Source organism: Triticum aestivum, chromosome 1B (assembly GCF_018294505.1).
Source record: "Triticum aestivum cultivar Chinese Spring chromosome 1B, IWGSC CS RefSeq v2.1, whole genome shotgun sequence".
Lineage (NCBI taxonomy): Eukaryota > Viridiplantae > Streptophyta > Magnoliopsida > Poales > Poaceae > Triticum > Triticum aestivum.
Window position 1 is genome coordinate 694,243,210 of NC_057795.1, and position 22,785 is coordinate 694,265,994.

Sequence of the window (22,785 nt, forward strand, 5' to 3'; positions counted from 1 at the left end):
CATCCAATGTGGAGCTTCTCCCGAGAAAAAAACCCTAACTCACCCACCCAACCACTGAACCACTCTCTCCCCCTCCCCTCGACCCCCCAGATCCTACCTCCTCCTTGCTCTCTCTCGATCACCTACAGTACCAGCCATCGCCGCCGCTCGCCTCCATCCTCTCCCCAACCCCCGTCGGCCTCCACTCCACTCCACCGCCGGCGACAACCCAACCACTGCCACCCTCTCCCCCTCCTCTCCCCTCACCCAAGAAAGAGAGAGGGAGAGAGAGCCGATGTCCAGATCCACTCACCAAGTCCCTCTCTGTCACCGCCATCTAGATCTAGGCCGGATGATTCCAGCGGCGCGCAGCACACTCCTGTGCTCACCTCGCACCTCGCTCGATCCCGCAGTCCTCCTCCGTCTCCTCACATAACGAATAATCTCTGCTTCGGCTGGATCTCGGCCGCGTGGTTGGTGTAGGATCCGCATCGGCGGGCATCAACGGAAACACATGGCGCACCAGCTGGACAATGACTCCGGCGTCTGGCGTCGGCAAGTCCAACATCCTCTCCCGCTTCACCCGCAATGCGTTCTACCTCGAGTCCAAATCCACCATCGGCGTCGAGTTCGCCACCCGCACCCTCCTCGTGAGTACTCACCACCATGGGCAGGCCGTCATCCAGGTCGGCAACGCGTGCTGGGAAATTTACTGCCTCGAGCACGGCATCCAGGTTCGTCATACCCCATCTCCCGCCTCTGGCCCCTTCTCATGTCAACTCGTATGCGGTTGCTCGGATGTGTTGATTGGTTGAAGAAGGTTTCCCATCGTGGATCTTCTCTGGTTTGGAAAATTTAGGCTGTAATTGATGCGCGATTTGAGCTGTGATGGGATTACTCGATTACCTTTCCGTGTAGGTCTAGTTGTTTTCACGCGAGGATGCGGCAATTAGTGTTTGATCCGCGCGACCCTTCTGAATTGGTCAGGAACATGAACTGTTCATAGTCCCTAATTTAAGCCTCCGACTTGTGAAGTTTAGTCATTTTGTTTTGTATTTTAGATCTAATATGAAATTCGAGTCCTAGGATCGTACTATTCAGGAGACATGAATACACTTCTGCACTAGTTTAGTTGCCACTTTTGTGTGAAATCTCAGATCTACTTAGGCCATTATCATGCTTTCCATGGTCAGTTTTGATGTGTTCTGAAATTATGATCTGCATCCAACTAAACACCTTATTGTTCCCTGTTGTAGCCTGATGGCCAGACGAATGGTGACAAGACCATCCGGTGATTCGCTGCTTGCAACCAACACCTAGTAAATCGGTCATCGTGGGGGCAGGGACATGAGATTCAGAGAAGAGATGCCGCTGCCTGCCTATACTAGTTCATATGTATCCAGCCGCCTAGATCTACCATACTCACCTCGTTTCACTGTGCTACTAGTAGTTCCTAGGCCATTAGCTCCTTCTTGCTTTTTTGCTGCACAATGCTCATTTTGCTGCTAGTGTCCATTTAGAAGTTTTTCTTACTATGTTTCTACTAAGATGATTCTGACATTTGTTTGTTTTCCTGCAGTGAAGTGTGGCTGGACGACCGAGGCTGCTATTCTTCCTTGATCTGCACACAAAGAGTTCCTAGACCTGACTTGAAGCAAGGATACCTGCGGCTGCAAGCCAACAATGTCTGAAGACAGGTGCTGCTTGCCGATGTTCTCCGCATAACTATAGGTCAGCCTATAGTTATGCGGAGAACATTGGCAAGCAGCACCTGTCTTCAGATATACACTACCATGTTTTGTTCCATAAATCACCTAATGCTCCTGTTAGTGAGATTCATCTAGTATTTTATTTTGCAAAGCATGCAATGGTTTGGAGTACTTGATCATGGCCTAATGGAACTTACATGTCGTTACTACAGCAGCTAGAAGCAATCCATTTTATTAAATGCATTAAATCTAGCTGGTCAATTGGGCATAGGAAATTTCTATAGTGATTTCTCTAAAAAATGATGGATTGGTTGGTCAGATAATGCTAAAACAACATATTCCTGAGATTCTCTTTGAGGAATACAAAATCGAGGTTTTTAAGACTGATGGCCAGCCTGTGTAATGTTTGTTTTCTTCTATACACTTGCTCCTTCCAGTAGGCATTGCAAGTGATGTGTTCAAGTGTAGTCCTCAGGTCACATTTTTTAACCAGTACCATATGATTGTAGCATACTACTAATTTTAGTCATTTAACATATTAATTTACCTAGAATGATGAAGTAGTTGCACTTGGTAGATGGGCTGAGCAAATGATGATTCATATGATTATTCTGGTACATTTGATGTTTCAAAATCGAGCTTTTTAAACCTGATACCCAGCCATCACAAATGAGTCATCTGCTACTCTTGTTGTGTTGTAGTTTCTTGTGATGATTTGAAAGTAAATAGAGTGTAACTATGTTATCCTGTTTTGGTAAAATAGGTGCCAACACCTGGGATCGGTTTGAGATGCGGGTGCACAAAAGGGCGTTCAACCTTGTCAACCAGAAGGTACCCGCCTCCCTCTGCTTGATCCTGTTATTTTTTCATAGTTGCTGTGTATGGGTCGTATCGGGTCCTGCTCGTCGGTGATCTGATCATGGTGTGCTGAACATTTAGACCGCTGAGGCTTTTGATACGTCCATTTTGCATCATGCTTTTATATCAATATTTATTGCATTATGGGTTGTTGTTACACATTATGTCACAATACTTATGGCTACTCTATCTTATTTTTCAAGGTTTAACATGAAGAGGGAGAATGCTGGCAGCTGGGATTCTGGGCTGGAAAAGGAGCAAATATTGGAAACCTATTCTGCACAGCTCCAAAAGTCCTGAAACTCCACAAAAGTCATTTTTGGAAATAAAAAGAATTATTGAGCGAAAGAAGTACCAGAGGGGGCCCACACCCTGGCCACGAGGGTGGGGGGGCGCGCCCACCCCTACTGGGCGCACGCCTCTGTCTCGTGGGCCCCCTAGTGACCCTCCGGTGCCCATCTTCTGCTATATGAAGTCTCTTACCCTGGAAAAAATCATAAGCAAGCTTACGGGACGAAACTCCGCCGCCACGAGGCGGAACCTTGGCGAAACCAATCTAGGGCTCCGGTGTAGCTGTTCTGCTGGAGAAACTTCCTTCCGGGAGGGGGAAATCATCACCATCGTCATCACCAACGATCCTCTCATCGGGAGGGGGTCAATCTCCATCAACATCTTCATCAGCACCATCTCCTCTCAAAACCCTAGTTCATCTCTTGTATCCAATTTGTATCAAAACCACAAATTGGTACCTGTGGGTTGCTAGTAGTGTTGATTATCCTTGTAGTTGATGCTAATTGGTTTATGTGGTGGAAGATCATATGTTAAGATTCTTAATGCATATTAATACTCCTATGATCATGAACATGAATATGCTTTGTGAGTAGTTACGTTTGTTCCTGAGGACATGGGTGAAGTATTGCTATTAGTAGTCATGTGAATTTGGTATTCGTTCGATATTATGATAAGATGTATGTTGTCTTTCCTCTAGTGGTGTTATGTGAACGTCGACTACATGACACTTCACCATTATTTGGGCCTAGAGGAAGGCATTAGGAAGTAATAAGTAGATGATGGGTTGCTCGAGTGACAGAAGCTTAAACCCTAGTTTATGCGTTCCTTCGTAAGGGGCTGATTTGGATCCACTAGTTTCATGCTATGGTTAGGTTTACCTTAATACTTATTTTGTAGTTGCGGATGCTTGCAATAGGGGTTAATCATAAATGGGATGCTTGTTCAAGAAAGGGCAGTACCCAAGCACCGGTCCACCCACATATCAAATTATCAAAGTAACGAACGCGAATCATATGAGCGTGATGAAAATTAGCTTGATGATAATTCCCATGTGTCCTCGGGAGCGCTTTTCTCATTATAAGAATTTGTCTAGGCTTGTCCTTTGCTATAAAAAGGATTTGGCCACCTTGCTGCACCTTATTTACTCTCATTGCTTGGTACCCGTTACAAATTACCTTATCACAAAACTATCTGTTACCTACAATTACAGTGCTTGCAGAGAACACATTACTGAAAACCGCTTGTCATTTCCTTCTGCTCCTCGTTGGGTTCGACACTCTTACTTATCAAAAGTACTAGTATAGATCCCCTATACTTGTGGGTCATCAAGACTCTTTTCTGGTGCCATTGCCGGGGAGTGAAGCGCCTTTGGTGAGTGGAACTTGGTAAGGAAACATTTATATAGTGTGCTGAAATTTTCTGTCACTTGTTACTATGGAAACTAATCCTTTGAGGGGCTTGTTGGGGGCATCTTCGCCCCGACCTGTAGAGAAAAGAGTTGCTCCTCAACCTACTGAACCTACTGAAAATGTTTACTTTGAGATTCCTTCAGGTATGATAGAGAAACTGCTAGCTAATCCCTTTGCGGGAGATGGAACATTGCTTCCCGATTTACACCTTATCTATGTGGATGAAGTTTGTGGATTATTTAAGCTTGCAGGTATACCCGATGATCTTGTTAAGAGGAAGGTCTTCCCTTTATCTTTGAAGGGAGATGCATTGACATGGTATAGGCTATGTGATGATATGGGATCTTGGAACTATAAACGATTGAAATTGGAATTGCACCAGAAGTTCTATCCTATGCATCTTGTTCATCGTGATCGTAATTATATATATAATTTTTGGCCTCGCGAAGGAGAAAGCATCGCCCAAGCTTGGGGGAGGCTTAATTCAATGTTATATTCATGCCCCAATCATGAGCTCTCAATAGATATGATTATTCAAAAAAAATATGCTCGGCTTTCTCTCAATGATCGCACCATGCTTGATACTTCCTGTGCTTGTTCTTATATGTTGAAGACTATTGAATTCAAATGGGACTTATTGGAAAGAATTAAAAGCAACTCTGAAGATTGGGGTTCCGACGATGGTAAGGAGTCAGGTATGACACCTACGTTTTATTGTGTTAAATATTTTATGGATACCGATGCTTTTCGTGGATTTAACACTAAATATGGGCTTGACTATGAGATTGTATCTTCTTTCTGTGAATCTTTTGCTACTCATGTTGATCTCCTGTTGAAGTAAAAGTAGTTGCACCTGTTACAGTTGAAGAAAAGACTATCACTTATAATGATCCTATTGTTCCTACTACTTATGTTGAGAAACCACCTTTCCCTGTTAGGATAAAGGATAATGCTCAAGCTTCAACTGTGGTTCGTAAGTAATACTAGAACATATACACCTCCTGAGAAAATTAAAGTTGAACCTAGTATTGCTATGGTTAAAGATCTCTTGGCTGATAATATAGATGGGCATGTTATTTATTTCTGTGAGGAAGCTGCTAATATTGCTAAACCTGATGCTAAGATACATAGACCGGTTGTAGGCATGCCCGTTATTTCTGTTAAAATAGGAGATCATTGTTATCATGGCTTATGTGATGTGGGTGCTAGTGCTAGTGCAATACCTTTTTCCTTATATAAAGAAATTATGCATGATATCGCACCCGCTGAAATAGAAGATATTGTTGTTACAATTAAGCTTGCAAATAGAGATACTATTGCACCAATGGGGATTGTTAGAGATGTCGAAGTCTTCTGTGGAAAAGTTAAATATCCTGCTGATTTTCTTGTTCTTGGTTCCTCACAAGATAGCTTTTGTCCCATTATTTTTGGTAGACCCTTCTTGAATACTTTCAATGCTAGGATAGATTGCAAAAAGGATGTTGTTACGATTGGCTTGGGAGATATGTCTCATGAGTTTAATTTTGCTAAATTTCATAGACAACCCCATGCTAAAGAATTTCCTAGTAAGTATGAAATTATTGGTCTTGCTTCTATTGCCGTGCCTCCTACTGATCCGTTAGAACAATATTTACTAGACCATGAAAATGATATGTTTATGAATGAAAGAAGGGAAATGGATGAAGTATTCTTTAAACAGGGTCCTATTTTGAAACACAACTTACCCGTTGAAATCCTAGGGGATCCTCCTCCACCCAAGGGTGACCCATTTTTGAGCTTAAACTTTTACCTGATAATCTTAAATATGCTTATCTAGATGAAAAGAAGATATATCCTGTTATTATTAGTGCTAACCTTTCAGAGCAGGAAGAGGAAAGATTATTGAAAACTCTGAAGAAGTACTGTGCTGCTATTGGATATACTCTCGATGATCTTAAGGGCATTAGTCCCACTCTATGCCAACACTAAATTAAATTGGATGAAGGTTCCAAACCAGTTAGAGATCATCAATGGCGTTTAAATCGTAAGATGAAAGAAGTGGTAATAAAGGAGATACTAAAGCTCCTTGAGGCAGGTATAAATTATCCCGTTGCTGATAGTGATTGGGTAAGTCCTGTCCATTGCGTCCCTAAGAAGGGAGGTATTACTGTTGTTCCTAATGATAAAGATGAATTGATCCTGCAAAGAATTATTACAGGTTATAGGATGGTAATTGATTTTCGTAAATTAAATAAAGCTACTAAAAAAGATCACTACCCTTTACCTTTTATTGATCAAATGCTAGAAAGACTATCCAAACACACACATTTCTGCTTTCTAGATGGTTACTCTGGTTTCTCTGAAATACTCGTGTCAGCGGAGAATCAATAAAAAACTACTTTTACTTTACCTTTCGGTATTTGCTTATAGACGTATGCCTTTTGGTTTGTGTAATGCACCTGCTACCTTTCAAAGATGCATGATGGCTATATTCTCTGACTTCTGTGAAAAGATTTGTGAGGTATTCATGGACGATTTCTCCGTTTATGGATCCTCTTTTGATGATTGCTTGAGCAACCTTGATCGAGTTTTGCAGAGATGCGAAGACACTAGTCTCGTCTTGAATTGGGAAAAGTGTCACTTTATGGTTAATGAAGGCATTGTCTTGGGGCATAAAATTTCTGAAAGAGGTATTGAAGTTGATGAAGCTAAGGTTGATGCTATTGAAAAGATGTCGTGTCCCAATGACATTAAAGGTATACGAAGTTTCCTTGGTCATGTCGGTTTTTATAGGAGGTTCATTAAGGACTTCTCTAAAATCTCTAGGCCTCTGACTAATTTATTGCAAAAAGATATTCCTTTTGTCTTCGATGATGATTGTGTAGAAGCATGTGAAATACTTAAGAAAGCTTTGATCTCTGCACCTATTGTTTAGCCACCTGATTGGAACTTACCTTTTGAAATTATGTGTGATGCTAGTGATTATGCTGTAGGTGTTGTTCTAGGGCAAAGCATTGATAAGAAACTAAATGTTATCCAGTATGCTAGTAAAACTCTTGAAACTGCCCAGAGAAATTATGCTACCACTGAAAAGGAATTCTTAGCAGTTGTATTTGCTTGTGATTAGTTCAGACCTTATTTGTTGATTCTAAAGTATTTGCTTGGGGGAGTTGATACGTCCATTTTGCATCATGCTTTTATATCTATATTTATTGCATTATGGGCTGTTATTACATGTTATGTCACAATACTTATGGCTATTCTCTCTTATTTGCAAGGTTTAACATGAAGAGGGAGAATGCCGGCAGCTGGGATTCTGGGCTGGAAAAGGAGCAAATATTGGAAACCTATTCTGCAGAATTCCAAAAGTCCTGAAAGTCCACGAAAGTCATTTTTGGAAATAATAAGAATTATTGAGTGAAAGAAGTACCAGAGGAGGCCCACACCCTGGCCACGAGTGTGGGGGGCGCGCCCATCCCTACTGGGCGCGCCCCCCTGTCTCGTGGGCCCCCTGGTGACCCTCCGGTGCCCATCTTCTGCTATATGAAGTCTTTTACCCTGGAAAAAATCATAAGCAAGCTTACGGGACAAAACTCCGCCGCCACGAGGCGGAACCTTGGCGGAACCAATCTAGGGCTCCGGTGTAGCTGTTCTGCTGGAGAAACTTCCCTCCGGGAGGGGGAAATCATCACCAACGATCCTCTCATCGGGAGGGGGTCAATCTCCATCAACATCTTCACCAGCACCATCTCCTCTCAAAACCCTAGTTCATCTATTGTATCCAATCTTGTATCAAAACCACAAATTGGTGCCTGTGAGTTGCTAGTAGTGTTGATTACTCCTTGTAGTTGATGCTAATTGGTTTATTTGGTGGAAGATCATGTGTTCAGATCCTTAATGCATATTAATACTCCTCTGATCATGAACATGAATATGCTTTGTGAGTAGTTACGTTTGTTCCTAAGGACATGGGTGAAGTCTTACTATTAGTAGTCATGTGAATTTGGTATTCGTTCGATATTTTGATGAGATGTATGTTGTCTTTCCTCTAGTGGTGTTATGTGAACATCGACTAGATGACACTTCACCATTATTTGGGCCTAGAGGAAGGCATTGGGAAGTAATAAGTAGATGATGGGTTGCTAGAGTGACAGAAGCTTAAACCCTAGTTTATGCGTTGCTTTGTACGGGGCTGATTTGGATCCACTAGTTTCATGCTATGGTTAGGTTTACCTTAATACTTCTTTGTAGTTGCGGATGCTTGCAATAGGGGTTAATCATAAGTGGGAAGCTTGTCCAAGAAAGGGAAGTACCCAAGAACCGGTCCACCCACATATCAAATTATAAAAGTAATGAACGCGAATCATATGAGCGTGATGAAAACTAGCTTGATGATAATTCCCATGTGTCCTCGGGAGAGCTTTTCTCATTATAAGAATTTGTCCAGGCTTGTCCTTTGCTATAAATAGGATTGGACCGCCTTGCTGCACCTTATTTACTTTCATTGCTTGTTACCCGTTACAAATTACCTTATCACAAAACTATCTATTACCTACAATTTCAGTGCTTGCAGAGAACACCTTACTGAAAACCGCTTGTCATTTCCTTCTGCTCCTCGTTGGGTTCAACACTCTTACTTATCGAAAGTACTACTATAGATCCCCTTACTTGTGGGTCATCAGCTTTCTGGTTGTTGATGATCTAAAATCGAGCTTTTTAAAACTGATGCCTAGCATGTCATCAACATACCGCTTTGTTCTTGTGTCTAGAGAGGTAGTGTTGTTAGTGTGGTACTGTATAATGTAGAGGAGTTACATATGCATCGTTTTTCAACTGAGCATATGATGTTAGCTTCACATTTTGATGTGTTGAACTGTCCCAGATTATGTCAATTTGTTACCAACTAGTTAGAGTTAAAGCAACTCATTTGGTTTTTGCTCACTGTTTTTACTGTCCTATGTTGCTCTTACTGTATGTAGAACCTGTTGCTGAAGTGAAGATGCTATTTGCTTCACATTTTTGTTTGTTGAACCGTCCTAGATTATTTGTATTTAATATGAACCAAAGAGTTAAATAAATTGTATGGGCATCATTAACATAGGTGCTCTATACCTGCTCTACTCCTGTTCAGAGGCATCTTGTGTTCTTTTTTCTATAATCTCCTATCGTAAGCGAAAAAGCTTCAGGCATTGAGCCATTGTATTGTGATCTTTAAATACATTTTCTGTTCTGTCCCTTGCATAGCTAATTTGCCTTTTGCTGTGAGATGGCAACTGATATATCCACCTTTTGCTATGAGATGGCAACTGATATATCCACCTTTTGCTATGAGATGGCAACTGATTTATCCACCTTTTGTTGTGAGCAACTAATTATATTTTTACTAGTTGCTTTATTTCCTTGCTTGGTTGATCACTAGCATGAGCTTGGTTGCCCTGAACTTCAGTGTTTTATTTGCTTGCTTCTCAGTCTCTCTCCCTCCCTGCAGGTGCCACCAGATGCAAGGGTGGAGCCTATGGCTCCTTGCTGAAGCTTCTTGCTCTACACCAGTTTATGGTGTTGCGGATGTGGTTAAGATGGCGTTCTACACTAGCTTCTTATGTTGCATGTGAATGGGGGTGAGTAGATAGAACTGGAGTGTTCTTATAGGAAGGCAAGTTGTCGCATCTGGAGCACATCAGATGTGCTAATATGAGTTGAACAATGTGATGTACTAGTAAGTTAACGCAAATTGAGTAGATGATGTATTCCTGTGTAATTAAATGTTGTATTCTCTGTATACATGCTGCTTTAAATGACATGAAGATTATGAAAATTGTGTACATGCTACTTCATATGGGTTGAATATGACAGAAAATAGTATTGGGCCTGAATTGGCCATGGCCCAAACAAAGTTGGACTGGAGCTATTTATTTAATGGAAAAAACACGTTAGAGAAGGGCGAAAATAATAAGAAATTGAATATTAAAAGGCCACAACCTAGAATATAAAAAGGCCGAATTGTGAATATAAAAAGGCTGCAGTGTTGGGCTTGGCCCATGAAGTCGACCAAAAATTGATGGAAAAAATATATAGAAAGGCTGAATTGTTGGGCTCGGCCCATGTAAAACATCGAATCGGACCGAGCTGAATCTTATCAACGACCTTCTCATTTGGTTGCAATTTTGCCACGTCGGATCCGGCGTGGCCTGGGCCGAGAGCTAACGACCAAAACAGAAGGTCATAGAATCAACGACCTTTTGTTTTGGTCATGGAATTCCACGACCTTCTCACAAAGAAGGTCCTTAATTTCAGTTTACGACCACTAGCTTTTGACCTTCCTTTTTTGGTCACAAAAAGGTTGCGAATGAAAAACAATGACCTTTCAGTGACTAGTAGTGATGGTCGCAAGTTGACATATTTCTTGTAGTGCGCGCACACACAGACACACGAACACAACAACAATCCAATAAGTATAGTGCATCTATTTTTCCAAACGATGCATGTATGACATGATTTAAAAATACTCCTTATGTTCCTAAATATTAGTCTTTTAGAGATTTTAACAAGTGACTAAATACGGAGCAAAATGAGTGAATCTACACTCTAAAATATGTCTATAGACATCCGTATGTGGCAGTCCATTTGAAATCTCTAAAAAGACTAATATTTAGGAACGAAGGGAGTAAAATGTAAGACATGCATGGTCCTCAATTCAATATTCAAAATGAACAGGAAACTGAAACATGAATATTAAGTCTAGTGCTACAGTACATGCAAATGTTGTGTTTAGACGGAGCTGTAGATTGTCGGGGGTTAACCCCTCGACCTTAGATAAAATTGTGAATCTATGTTTAGGATTGTTTAGATTATATTTGTCCCCACCCTCCTAAACACCGACTGGTTCTGCACCCCCCTCCTCCCTCGGAGAATATCATGTGCCCCCACACCTTGGATGCTATATACTGATACGAGTTCCTTGGAGCTTGTAGATCTGAGATATAGGAGCTCACAGGATGTCTTAATATTTTTACAAGAAACCTTGATGAGTTTGAGAATTGCACACAATTTCTAAAAAAACTACTCAGATGCCCTTGGATCCCATATCCAATGACCTCGAAGCTCGTATCACCGTAGCATCTAAGATGAAGGAGGACATTATATTCTCCTGTATGTAAGAATATCATGTGCTACCACACCTTTAGATGCTTTGGTGATACAAGCTCTTCGGAGCCGTTGGATTTGTGACCCAATAACTCCTCGGTGGTTCGAATGTTTTTTTGCAGAAAAGCCCCCAAAGAGTTTGGCTACTGCTTACAAGCACAAAGACTGCTCAGATGCCATTGGATCTCAGATCAAACGACCTCGAAGCTCGTATCGCTGTAGCGTCCAAGCTGTGAGAGCACCTGATGTTTTCTCGCACGGGAGAATATGAGGTTCCCCCACACCGTAGATTCTATGGTGATACGAGTTCACGGAGATCTAACGGCTCACAGTAGGAGGTTTGAATGTTTTTGCAATATATTCCTGAGAGAGTTTGGGAATTGCGCAGAAAGTACAAGTACTACGCATGTGGCATCTGATCACAGATCATACGACCTAGATGCTCGTATCACCGTATCGGCTAATTAAGCTACGGGAGCCCCTAATATGAGCAAGGGGGAGCCATTGGATCCAAGATGCAGCGGCACACACGAGGCCTAAATGTTTTATTTGCAAAAAAAAACCTTCGAGAGTTTGGAAATTGCGCATATTTACAAAGACTACTCCCAAGCCATTGAATCTCAGTTCCAACGATGTAAAAACTCGTATCACCATAGCATCTAAGCTACGGGGTGGATGTGAAATTCTATGCTGTTGTCATTTTTGTTTGTAAACTTGCAAAATACGTGTAACTCGTGCCGTTAGTTGTCTAACCGCGCAAAATGTTTGTTCAAGAGAACCATCCTACACTAAAATATCGGAACAACACACGGGTGTCCCACTTGTCATTGATCAAATTTGGACCTAAAACTAAAAAATCTGAAAGACGATATTCGAACTGGCAACCTGGACTACAAAGCGTAAGTCGATAGCCTGAAACAACAACGGTTGTTGGCTTTGTCCCATAACTTGATTTTATAGAGTATTACGTTGAGTAGAGTAGAGGGAGTGCCTCGTCAACACGTGCATGACATTGACTCACTTACTGGTGGGTCCCAGGTCTGCGATCTCTCTCCTCTCCATCGTCTAACCTTTAGATGCACGGGCACACACGAAGAGCGGCGCTAGCTTGTCATGGTGTTATTATAACTAAAAAAGCTTGGAAAATAGAAGAATCGCCTAGAACAAGAGACGTTGTGGCTGGTCGAGACGGAGCTAACCACACCTATCCTTCGTGCCATGTTAGCATGATGAAGCTATGTGGCTAGTGGGGTGTTTTCGACCGATTGGCTGGGTCCCGAGGTCGAACCATAGGTACTACTACGTCTGATACAGTATATTTTTACACACACATTTTTCCTCCGTGCCGAGACGTGGCACACCCTACCGCGCGGTTTCGGGGTCCTCCCGGGTGGTGCATGCATATATTCTTCATTGCCGAGACGTGGGACGCCCTACCGCGCATTTTCTGGGTCCTCCTCGGTCGTAGCGTCAAAGCAAGTAAATGAGTCATCAAATCACGAAAGACCACCTTTACCGCCGAGTACATCAGTGAATCACGATGGCTAGCTAGTTGGGCTAGTGCGACCGATTAGCTAGGCCGCCGCCACATTTGTTTTTTCACCCTTTTTTTATCTCCTTGTTGACAGGTAATTTAAATATCCACCGCGGCATTGCTCTAGTGTTTGGGCGCGGCAGGCATAGCAGGATTTTTATTTTTTTGATTGACAGGAGCAGGCGTGGCAGGATTTTTAATTTTTTTGATTGACGGGAGCAGGCGCGGCAGTAATTAGTCATGATGACTCCACCTATAAAACCCACTACTCCCTGATGTGAGAAGTCATCGATTGGTGTTTTCCCATGGTGAAAATCTTGTTCCCCGCTCCTCAGCTAGATCCCTCCGCCTTCCCATAGATTGCATTGCCTTTCATCTGTTTCGCCCCCTTTGCTTCCTCTCCCCATTGCTTCTACCGGGTGCCATGGCGGCGCAGCAGATCACAGAGTCTGATGTGAGGCGCCTGACACGGGAGCTCGAGGCCAAGGATGCAGAGCTCAGGGCCAAGGACGTGGAGCTCCGTTATGTGCGGGAGTTCACGGAGCTTGAAAAGCGACAGGCTTCCACCACAAAGATGCTCGAGGCGTCGGCGGCGTTGCTGCGGAAAGCGGGAGATACGATAGGCCATCAGGGGAGCTGGCTGGAGCGCGAGCGGGCCGATCGTGACGAGGTCCTGCGACTTTTGGTGTGTGGTGAGTCCTGAGAACAGTCTATGTTAATGTCTGTCACTCGATTTAGTTTGTATATTTTGAAGTATCCAGATCATCTTTTTGTGAGGATGGTTTATCAATTATGGTTACACTCCAATATTTGTATGCATTGCAGGGTTTATCGCACTCACCAGGATTTCCAGTCCCATGGATGTTCGGTCCATACGATTTGTCATGACCTTTGGATTGTCCTGCTTGTGGGATTAGGCGGGGGCCCTGCATGTCACGTGTAGTTGGACGACCAATCTTCTATTTAGTACTTCAACATAGTGATTTCCTAGTAAGGATTTACCCGTGTCACATCAAGTAAATTTTATTGATTTACTATCTAAATCTTAATGATTTAATGTCATGTTTTCTTTCTTTTGCTACAATTTTACGATGCAGGTTTTGCCATGTGACATTCATCACAGAATAAACCGTTTGGTTTGCTCTACGATGGATATTTTTGCAGGTTTCACTTCTTATGTCGTGTCACTAACAAAGGCACTGTCCATCATTTATATTACTGGAAAAAATTCGATCAGTCTATTGTCTGAGTACAAGTTGAATCCCTATGATGAACTGCATTTTGGTTTAACAAACACGCCACAATTAGTCCTTCTCGCGTTTAAAAAGAAATGAAGAAAAAGACTGGATCACGGTCACGGAGCCTAGTCAAGTTAGAAAGCTGATCATAGCAGATCAGACACGATCGTCGCTGTCTCGCACATCGGTACCACCTTCAGCAACGGATCGAGCACCGGCAGTTGCTCTTGCACTGACAGCGGCAGTAGCTTAGTCTGATCCAGTTGAGGATTGGGCACTGACCACGTCAGCGGATCAGGCTGATCTACTGGAGGATCGGGCATCGACACCGGCACCTGCTCCGACGGCACCAGCTCTACAAGGAGCACCATCTCCGGCAGTAGCAGCGGCACTACCAGTCCCACCGACACGGGCACCAGCAATGGCTTCGGCACCTGCACCAACACTTGCACTTGCATCTTCTCTGGCCCGTGCAGCAGCAATGGAACCAGCAGTTGCACCAGCAACAGACTGGGCTGCAGTTCGCACTCCATATACCAAAGTCCTTACAAAAACCGACATGTCCACCTTCTTGGTAAGCATTGGCAGCCAAAGTGCTTCCTTCTTTTTTCTTTCCATGTTGTTTCACATGATTCACTGTGTTGATTTAACTGTTTGTGTATGTCTTCTTGTTTGCAAACAGAGAATTCCTAGAGCAACGAGGGAGTCGTTCAACAATGCGACCGTGGCCAAGTTTCTCTTACCATGCGCAGCCTTGGTGTGAATGAACCTGCTCAATATACTGTAAGTACAAAGGATGGTCGCATGATGATTGATGCTAAAGGATGGTCAAGGTTCAAATATAAAGCATATCTTGCGGTAGGGGATGATGTCCAAATCGAACTTTCTCGGCAAGGAGGGCTGGTCCAAATCAACTTTGAAATTCTTCAGTAGCAGCACGCAACTGCTGAACTGATCTATCCTTCAAGAGATTTTGATGTAATACTCTGGCATTGTGAAACAAGTGTCATGTGTGTATAAGTAGTATGACATATCGTTGATAGAATTGCAACTCTGATTCCTTGTTAGGAACTGTCGTTTGATTTCATTCCATCAGTTGTCGTGCTTTATTCAATTTTTTGTATTCGCCTTGCGATGGCATATAAAACCAGTGTCGTACCGGCCGCTTGCAATATGAAAAGTGCTGAGGTAGAACACATGGGCCCCCAAACATGCAGGCCCACCGGCATGTGGCCCAAAGTCCAGAACCGTGAGCCTGTCTTAGTATTTCTCAGCTGAACCCCCATAATGCTCGTGCGTTACACGTAACATCAAGATGCATTTGTATAAGTATTTTATCTTGTGAGAGAAAATGATGAACGAGGGAAGTCCTTATATGCAAATGTGGAGAGGTGTGTGGGTACCTTTTTGCAAAATTGCCATAGTTTCCTTCCTATCCGTTAGATATAAATCGGACGGCCTATATTGCAGGATGGCAGGCACACCATCATCACCAACTCGTCTATACCGTGTTAAAAAAACTTTATTTTTAATAATTATATATGTTATATATATTCCCCTTGATTTTTCTTATGTATAAAGTTGTGATATAAAAGATCTTTATATTTCTTTACAGAGGGAGTATCTCTCTATCAAAAATATATTTATGTGTAACTAGTTACTCCTGTCTTTCTACTTCCTTTCGCTGATATGTGGGGCATCCGGCAACGGGGTCCACATGCCATATGCACCAAATTAGAGTGCACAACTGCACAGTAGACACACCCCGGTCCTAGCGCCGCAGTAATGCCCAATGAGCCGTCAAATCACAAAAAAAACCTAGCTTTCCAGCTTTAGCAGTAAGCTGGACGGACGAAGCGGCAATTATTCATTGGGCCTGAATCCCCTTCTCCCTCGTCTGCTTGTTCAGAGAAAACCACCGCTCGGCAATTGCATAGGGTTTTCTCATGGAGAACCTGGTACGAATTCTTCATCCATCCCCGATAAATCCAAGTCCCTTGGTCGCGGGTACTCCTAGGATGGCAGCCGCTGCCGTTGATGCATTTTTCTTCCTACTGAATCTAGTGTGTTTCATTTGTAGTGCCCAAAGTGCGAGGACCCTACAGGTTTCTGCACCCTCGGCGAGACGCCACACGTGTTCCCTCTCATCCTAACACAGGATTTTAAAACACGCACAGTATGTTCCTAGAATCCTCTTTTCTATCCAGGAGGGTGGGGTTTTTTGAACATGTTGTCGACTAATTTGGAAATTTGGATTGCTATATTTGGATAAAAGGTACTAGTACCATGGTCAACACTGACATGAAGGAGGAAATTATTTCTAGATTTGGATATAGGGAATACATTGTGTTCTCATATTATTTTTCCTACAGTGCATTCCTTGCTCTACCAGAACACATGTACTCAAGATGCTCGTCCTTGCCATAACTGAATACACCAGTTTAATGGTCACAGTGAAGACAAGCCATGGATATAAGTTTCGAGTTGGGTTCATGAACCAAGAAGAACGCTGCTTTTTTATGGACAAACTTGGATAAACTTTCTCAAGTGTTACAGACTGAAAGTTGGCGAACAATGTTGATGGAAATAGCAGAAGCTGGTCTCATCTTCACTGTGATCTTCCACCCCGACGTCGTTCCAATCGTTCATCCATGTTAGTTTTGTATCTGGTTCTTGCTTCTTGCCCCGATTACTTCTTAATCCACCTATTAGGTCTAACTGATCACAATTTAACTTTAGGATTAGCAATGAATTCTTGTGAAGATGCTACTTCTAACTAATATTTTCTTATAATTGGTAGCACGTGTAGGTTTTTCAGAGTTAACCAGGCTACTCATTTGTTATTCTATAAGAAATCGGCTGTTACTCATGGCACTGAAGTTGACTTGGATGACATCCACAAGTTCCTACACTTTATTGATCGTCTTGAGGTCCTTGTGGGGCATTTCTATGGTGGAAGGCTACGTGGGATATGTGTGCCACTGCTGCACTTGTTGAACAGGTCCAACTGTGTTGAGAAACTTATGGTACGAGCTGTTTTCTATTATATATTCATAAACTCTTGCTTATGCACAGTTTTACAGTTGTGATCTTCTTGAAACAGGAACTGCCCGGGTTTATTGTTCCTATACAGATGCCTGACCATGGTTTGGTCAGACTTGCGCTTGGTCACAACATGATGTTTACGTCGACCTACTCCATTCCCCTTGGAGGTGAAAAGATACTTCTTCATGGGTGGTCTCAAATAATGAAGGCTCGTCCATCTTGGAGAATAGGACAGAAGATTATGTTCTTGCTTTTCCATGGCTCTAAAGCGAATATCCTATTTATTGACCACATTGCGAGATGAAGCCGCTTTCAGAAGGTTGTGGATGCGCGGGGTGGTGCCTGGGCCTTGTCCTGGGGCTTGGCGGCCTCACCCTTTGGTTAACTGTAGGAAAAGTAGCATTGTTGGAAGCGTGCTTTGTACGGTTGAACCTGTATAAGTACTCATACTGCATTCAGCTATGGTCGTTAAGTGCCCCTGCTGGTTTTAGTTAAGGTTGTTAAGTACTCCTGCAGCTTTTACAGTCTGTCGTGTTTCTTTAGTCATGTCTTCCTCCAGCCGCCAAAACCAAACCAGTGCCGGTGGGGCCACCTGCTTCGGCCTCCCACGGCTGGCTGCGCCTCAGGCATGCATCACCGCCCCACCGTCTCCTAAATCATTAATGTCGACCTCCGAGGCCTCGTCATCGTCCTCTATGCGCTTTGCTGTGCTCGCCGTGGTGCCGCCTTCTCGCGTTGTCAACATGGTCAACAAACAAGAGGAATCGGCAGAGGACTGTACATGGAGAGGATGACAGTAGGGGCCCACCATGTCCATGGCTGGACGCAAGGAAGTTCCTCATTTTTTGTTTTATATATATATATATATATATATATATATATATATATATATAGACACACACACACACATATATATATATACTCCATTGTCAGCGTATGGAAAAAGAAAATGCTTCCTGCTAGTGGTTTCCTAACATCTGGGACCCATGACATTGTCAGCGTATATAGTCAATAGACAAGAGAACAGCACAAGATCGGCTGACAACTGGGATGTAGCTACTAGAGTAGTATTTTCTTGTTATTGCTGAGACAGAGCAGGGTTTCAACTGGGTTGTGGCCCGTCTAGCCCAGGCTTATAATTTATGTTCACCACATGACCAGCCCAGCTATTTTTTGTTTGTGAAAATGAGCCCAGTTTATTTTTTCTGAAGAATACCCAATCCATGCCTACTTATTTTTCTACGTCCTGATGGGCTGCAACTCTTTCAAGACGCCTGCAAATCTTGAAAGTAATATGAAATGGGCTGTAAATATAAAAAACAGATGACAAATTGGCAATTACTTTATAATTTCTGAAGTTTTTCACATTTTCAGATTCCAATTTCACTGGGCTTTAACCTAATTCAAATATATATTCAAAGTACTTTAAATCTGGCTCAACATTTTGGTATTAAAAATAATTTGGAACCCACTACTACCGCCTGCTCCTGCCTCCCGTGGCCGGTTGTGCTACCGCGCAGGACTCACTACTACTCCCACCGCTGGCCAGGCCATCCCTCTACTCACCCACATCCCTCCGCTGTTGTGGCTTCGCCGCCTCCAGGTCATTCCCTTCCTGGGTCTTGTCGTCGTCCATCGCGTTGGTGTTCTCGGCATGGCATGGTCAACGTTCTCAGCAAACAACAACATCGGAAGAGGGACGTACATGGAGAGGCTGGCAGTTGGGACCCACATGGTCCATGGCCGCATGCAAGCAAGTACCTCCTTATTATGCCAAAAATAATAAATACTCCCGCTGACAGCCCGGACCCACCAGCTATATCTTCGCACACAAGGAAGTGCCTCCTTATTACACACAAAAAAAGAATACTCCCCCTGCTAGCTGGGACCCACCATAGTGGGAGGCTGACTTGTGGGCCTACTAAGTTGATGCAGATGGAGGGCTTTGTCAACTTAGTCAACAGACGATTCTACCATCAGTGATCGTTGGATTGTTAACATCCAACGGTCGTCCTGCTTCTTCAACCTCTGATTTTCTTGCTCTAGCTATCCAAACCACCGCGTGCTCTTGCCTCCTGTGGCCGGCTGTGCTGTCGCGGAGGCCTCACCGCCGCCTACTACTCCCACCGCTTGTCAGGCCTTGTGGCAACGGCAGCCTCACACCACAGCCGAACTAGTGAACCCTCGTACTCCTCTCCGCGTGGGCATCCACTGTCGCGCCTTCCCTGGCTCCGTGTCGTTCCCTTCCTAGTCCTCGCCATCGTCCACCGCCTTGGTGCTCTCGGCGCGGCATGGTCAATGTGGCCAATGAACGACTTCCATCAGAAGAGTACTGTACATTGAGAGGCTGGCAGCTGGGTCCACGACCGCAGCAAGGAAGTGCCTCCTTATTACACGCAAAATAATTATTCCTCCACCAGATAGCAGGGACCCACCGGATGGGCCACCATATCTTGCGAACAAAAACGTTTCCCCCTGACTGCTGGGACCCACCAGCTACATCTTCGCACGCAAGAAAGTGCATCCATATTACGGGAAAAAAATGATTGGCTGGCCTGACTGCTGGGACCCACCAGCTACATCTTCGCATGCAAGGAAGTGTCTGACAGTCGGGACCCACCAGCTACATCTTCGCACGCAAGGAAGTGTCTGACAGTCGAGACCCACCTGGTTGAAGCGTATGTAGCGTTGTCATTCTGGTCGCGAACGTGTACGTACATACTGGTCGATGTAGAGGAGCGCACGTGTCGTAGTAGAGGCGCGCACATAGCGTGTACACAGCGGCCAGGGTGCAAGAAAGAAAATACGGCCACATACGTACATACGGGCGAGCTCTCGAACGCCTACTTGCGCATACATACGGCCAGGGCTCGTGTACATGGCTGGGACGGAACGGAGAAGCTGCGTCATCGTCGTGTTCATGGGGAGGCAACTGTCTGGTTCGGAACGGAATGCGTTGTCATGTTCATTGATACGTCTCCAACGTATCTATAATTTTTGACTGTTCCATGCTATTATATTATCCATCTAGGATGTTTTATATGCATTTATATGCTACTTTATATGATTTTTGGGACTAACCTATTAACCTAGAGCCTAGTGCTTGTTTCTGTTTTTTCCTTGTGTTTGAAAATCGCAGAAAAGGAAAACCAAACGGAGTCCAATTGACCTGAACATTGACGGAGATTATTTTTGGACCACAAGAAGCCCACGGAGCATCGGAGATGGGCCAGAAGTGTCCCAAGGAACCCACGAGGGTGGGGGCGCGCCCTACCCCCCTGGGCGCGCCCCCTACCTCGTGGCCACCTCGGAGACCGCCTAACTTGTTCCTGACGCCAAAACCTCTTATATATACAGAAACCCCCAAAACATAACCTAGATCGGGAGTTCCGCCGCTGCAAGCCTCTGTAGCCACCAAAAACCAATCGGGACCCTATTCCGGCACCCTGCCGGAGGGGGATCCATCACTGGTGGCCATCTTCATCATCCCGGCGCTCTCCATGACGAGGAGGGAGTAGTTCACCCTCGGGGCTGAGGGTATGTACCAGTAGCTATGTGTTTGATCTCTCTCTCGTGTTCTTGATTTGGCACGATCTTGATGTACCAAGAGCTTTGCTACTATAGTTGGATCTTATGATGTTTCTCCCCCTCTACTCTCTTGTAATGGATTGAGTTTTCCCTTTGAAATTATCTTATCGGATTGAGTCTTTAAGGATTTAAGAACACTTGATGTATGTCTTGCATGTGCTTATCTGTGGTGACAATGGGATATTCACGTGATCCAGTTGATGTATGTTTTGGTGATCAACTTGCGGGTTTCGTAACCTTGTGAGCTTATGCATAGGGGTTGGCACACGTTTTCGTCTTGACTCTCCGATAAAAACTTTGGGGCACTCTTTGAAGTTCTTTGTGTTGATTGAATAGATGAATCTGAGATTATGTGATGCATATCATATAATCATACCCACGGATACTTGAGGTGACATTGGAGTATCTAGGTGACATTAGGGTTTTGGTTGAATTGTGTCTTAAGGTGTTATTCTAGTATGAACTCTATGATAGATCGAAAGGAAATAATAGCTTCGTGTTATTTTACTATAGACTCTTGAATAGATCGATCAGAAAGAATAACTTTGAGGTGGTTTCGTACCCTACCATAATCTCTTCGTTTGTTCTCCGCTATTAGTGACTTCGGAGTGACTCTTTGTTGCATCTTGAGGGATAGTTATATGATCCAATTATGTTATTATTATTGAGAGAACTTGCACTAGTGAAAGTATGAACCCTAGGCCTTGTTTAACGCATTACAATACCATTTACGCTCACTTTTATCATTAGTTACCTTGCCGTTTTTATATTTTCAGATTACAAAAACCTATATCTACCATCCATATTGCACTTGTATCACCATCTCTTCGCCGAACTAGTGCACCTATACAATTTACCATTGTATTGGGTGTGTTGGGGACACAAGGGACTCTTTGTTATTTGGTTGCAGGGTTGCTTGAGAGAGACGATCTTCATCCTACGCCTCCCACGGATTGATAAACCTTAGGTCATCCACTTGAGGGAAATTTGCTACTGTCCTACAAACCTCTGCACTTGGAGGCCCAACAACGTCTACAAGAAGAAGGTTGTGTAGTAGACATCAAGCTCTTTTCTGGTGCCGTTGCCGGGGAGGTGAGTGCTTGAAGGTATATCTTTAGATCTTGCAATCGAATCTTTTACTTTCTTGTTTTATCACTAGTTTATTCTATAAAAGAAAACTACAAAAAAATGGAATTAAGGTTGCCTCTTATGCTTCATCTTTTTAATGTCTTTCGTGAAAATGATGGGAAGGAAAATTGTGCTCAAGTACTAGAAAAAGAATTACATAGAATGCTTGGCATAAAATATGTGAATGATGAGCATGATTGCAATGTTGTTAGTATGAATTCTTTGAATACCCATGATGCTAATGATATGCAAAGCCACAAGCTTGGGTATGCTATGTTTGATGAAGATGATATGGTTGGTCCCCCATGTTTTGATGAGCAAATTACTATGATGAAAGCATGCCTCCTATTTATGATGATTATTCTGATGAAACGTATGCTATAAAGAATAAATATAACCATGAAACTTGTCATCATGAGTTTAATTTTCAATTGGATTATGCTTCACATGATAGTTATTTTGTTGAGTTTACTCCCACTATTTCGAATGAGAAGAATTTTGCTTATGTGGAGAGTAGTAAATTTTCTATTCTTGTAGATCATGAAAATAATGCTTTATGTGATGGTGAATTCATTCATGATGCTACTGAAAATTATTATGAGGGAGGAACATATGCTTTTAGGTATTGCAATAATATCAAGTTTCCTCTCTATGTGCTTAAAGTTTTGAAGTTATGCTTGTTTTGCCTTCCTATGCTAGTTGATTATTGTTCCCATAAGTTGTTTGGTCACAAAATACCTATGCATAGGAATTGGGTTATACTTAAATGTGCTAGTCATATTCTTCATGATGCTCTCTTTATGTTTCAATTTTTATATTTTTTGTGAGCATCATTGAAATCATCATGCCTAGCTAGGGGCGTTAAACGTTAGCGCTTGTTGGGA

The 22,785-nt window shown here is 43.2% G+C and overlaps 2 non-coding genes across 2 annotated transcripts; both read left to right on the forward strand.

Annotated features, from left to right (window-relative positions):
* The first annotated feature begins 2,001 nt into the window (after positions 1-2,001).
* LOC123150787 (small nucleolar RNA SNORD36) lies at positions 2,002-2,081 on the forward strand. The gene has a single exon (XR_006475350.1). It is a non-coding gene; the product is annotated as a small nucleolar RNA SNORD36 (small nucleolar RNA).
* A 191-nt stretch (positions 2,082-2,272) lies between these two features.
* On the forward strand, positions 2,273-2,347 carry LOC123150792 (small nucleolar RNA SNORD36). Its single transcript, XR_006475356.1, has one exon. It is a non-coding gene; the product is annotated as a small nucleolar RNA SNORD36 (small nucleolar RNA).
* The last annotated feature ends 20,438 nt before the right edge of the window (positions 2,348-22,785 follow it).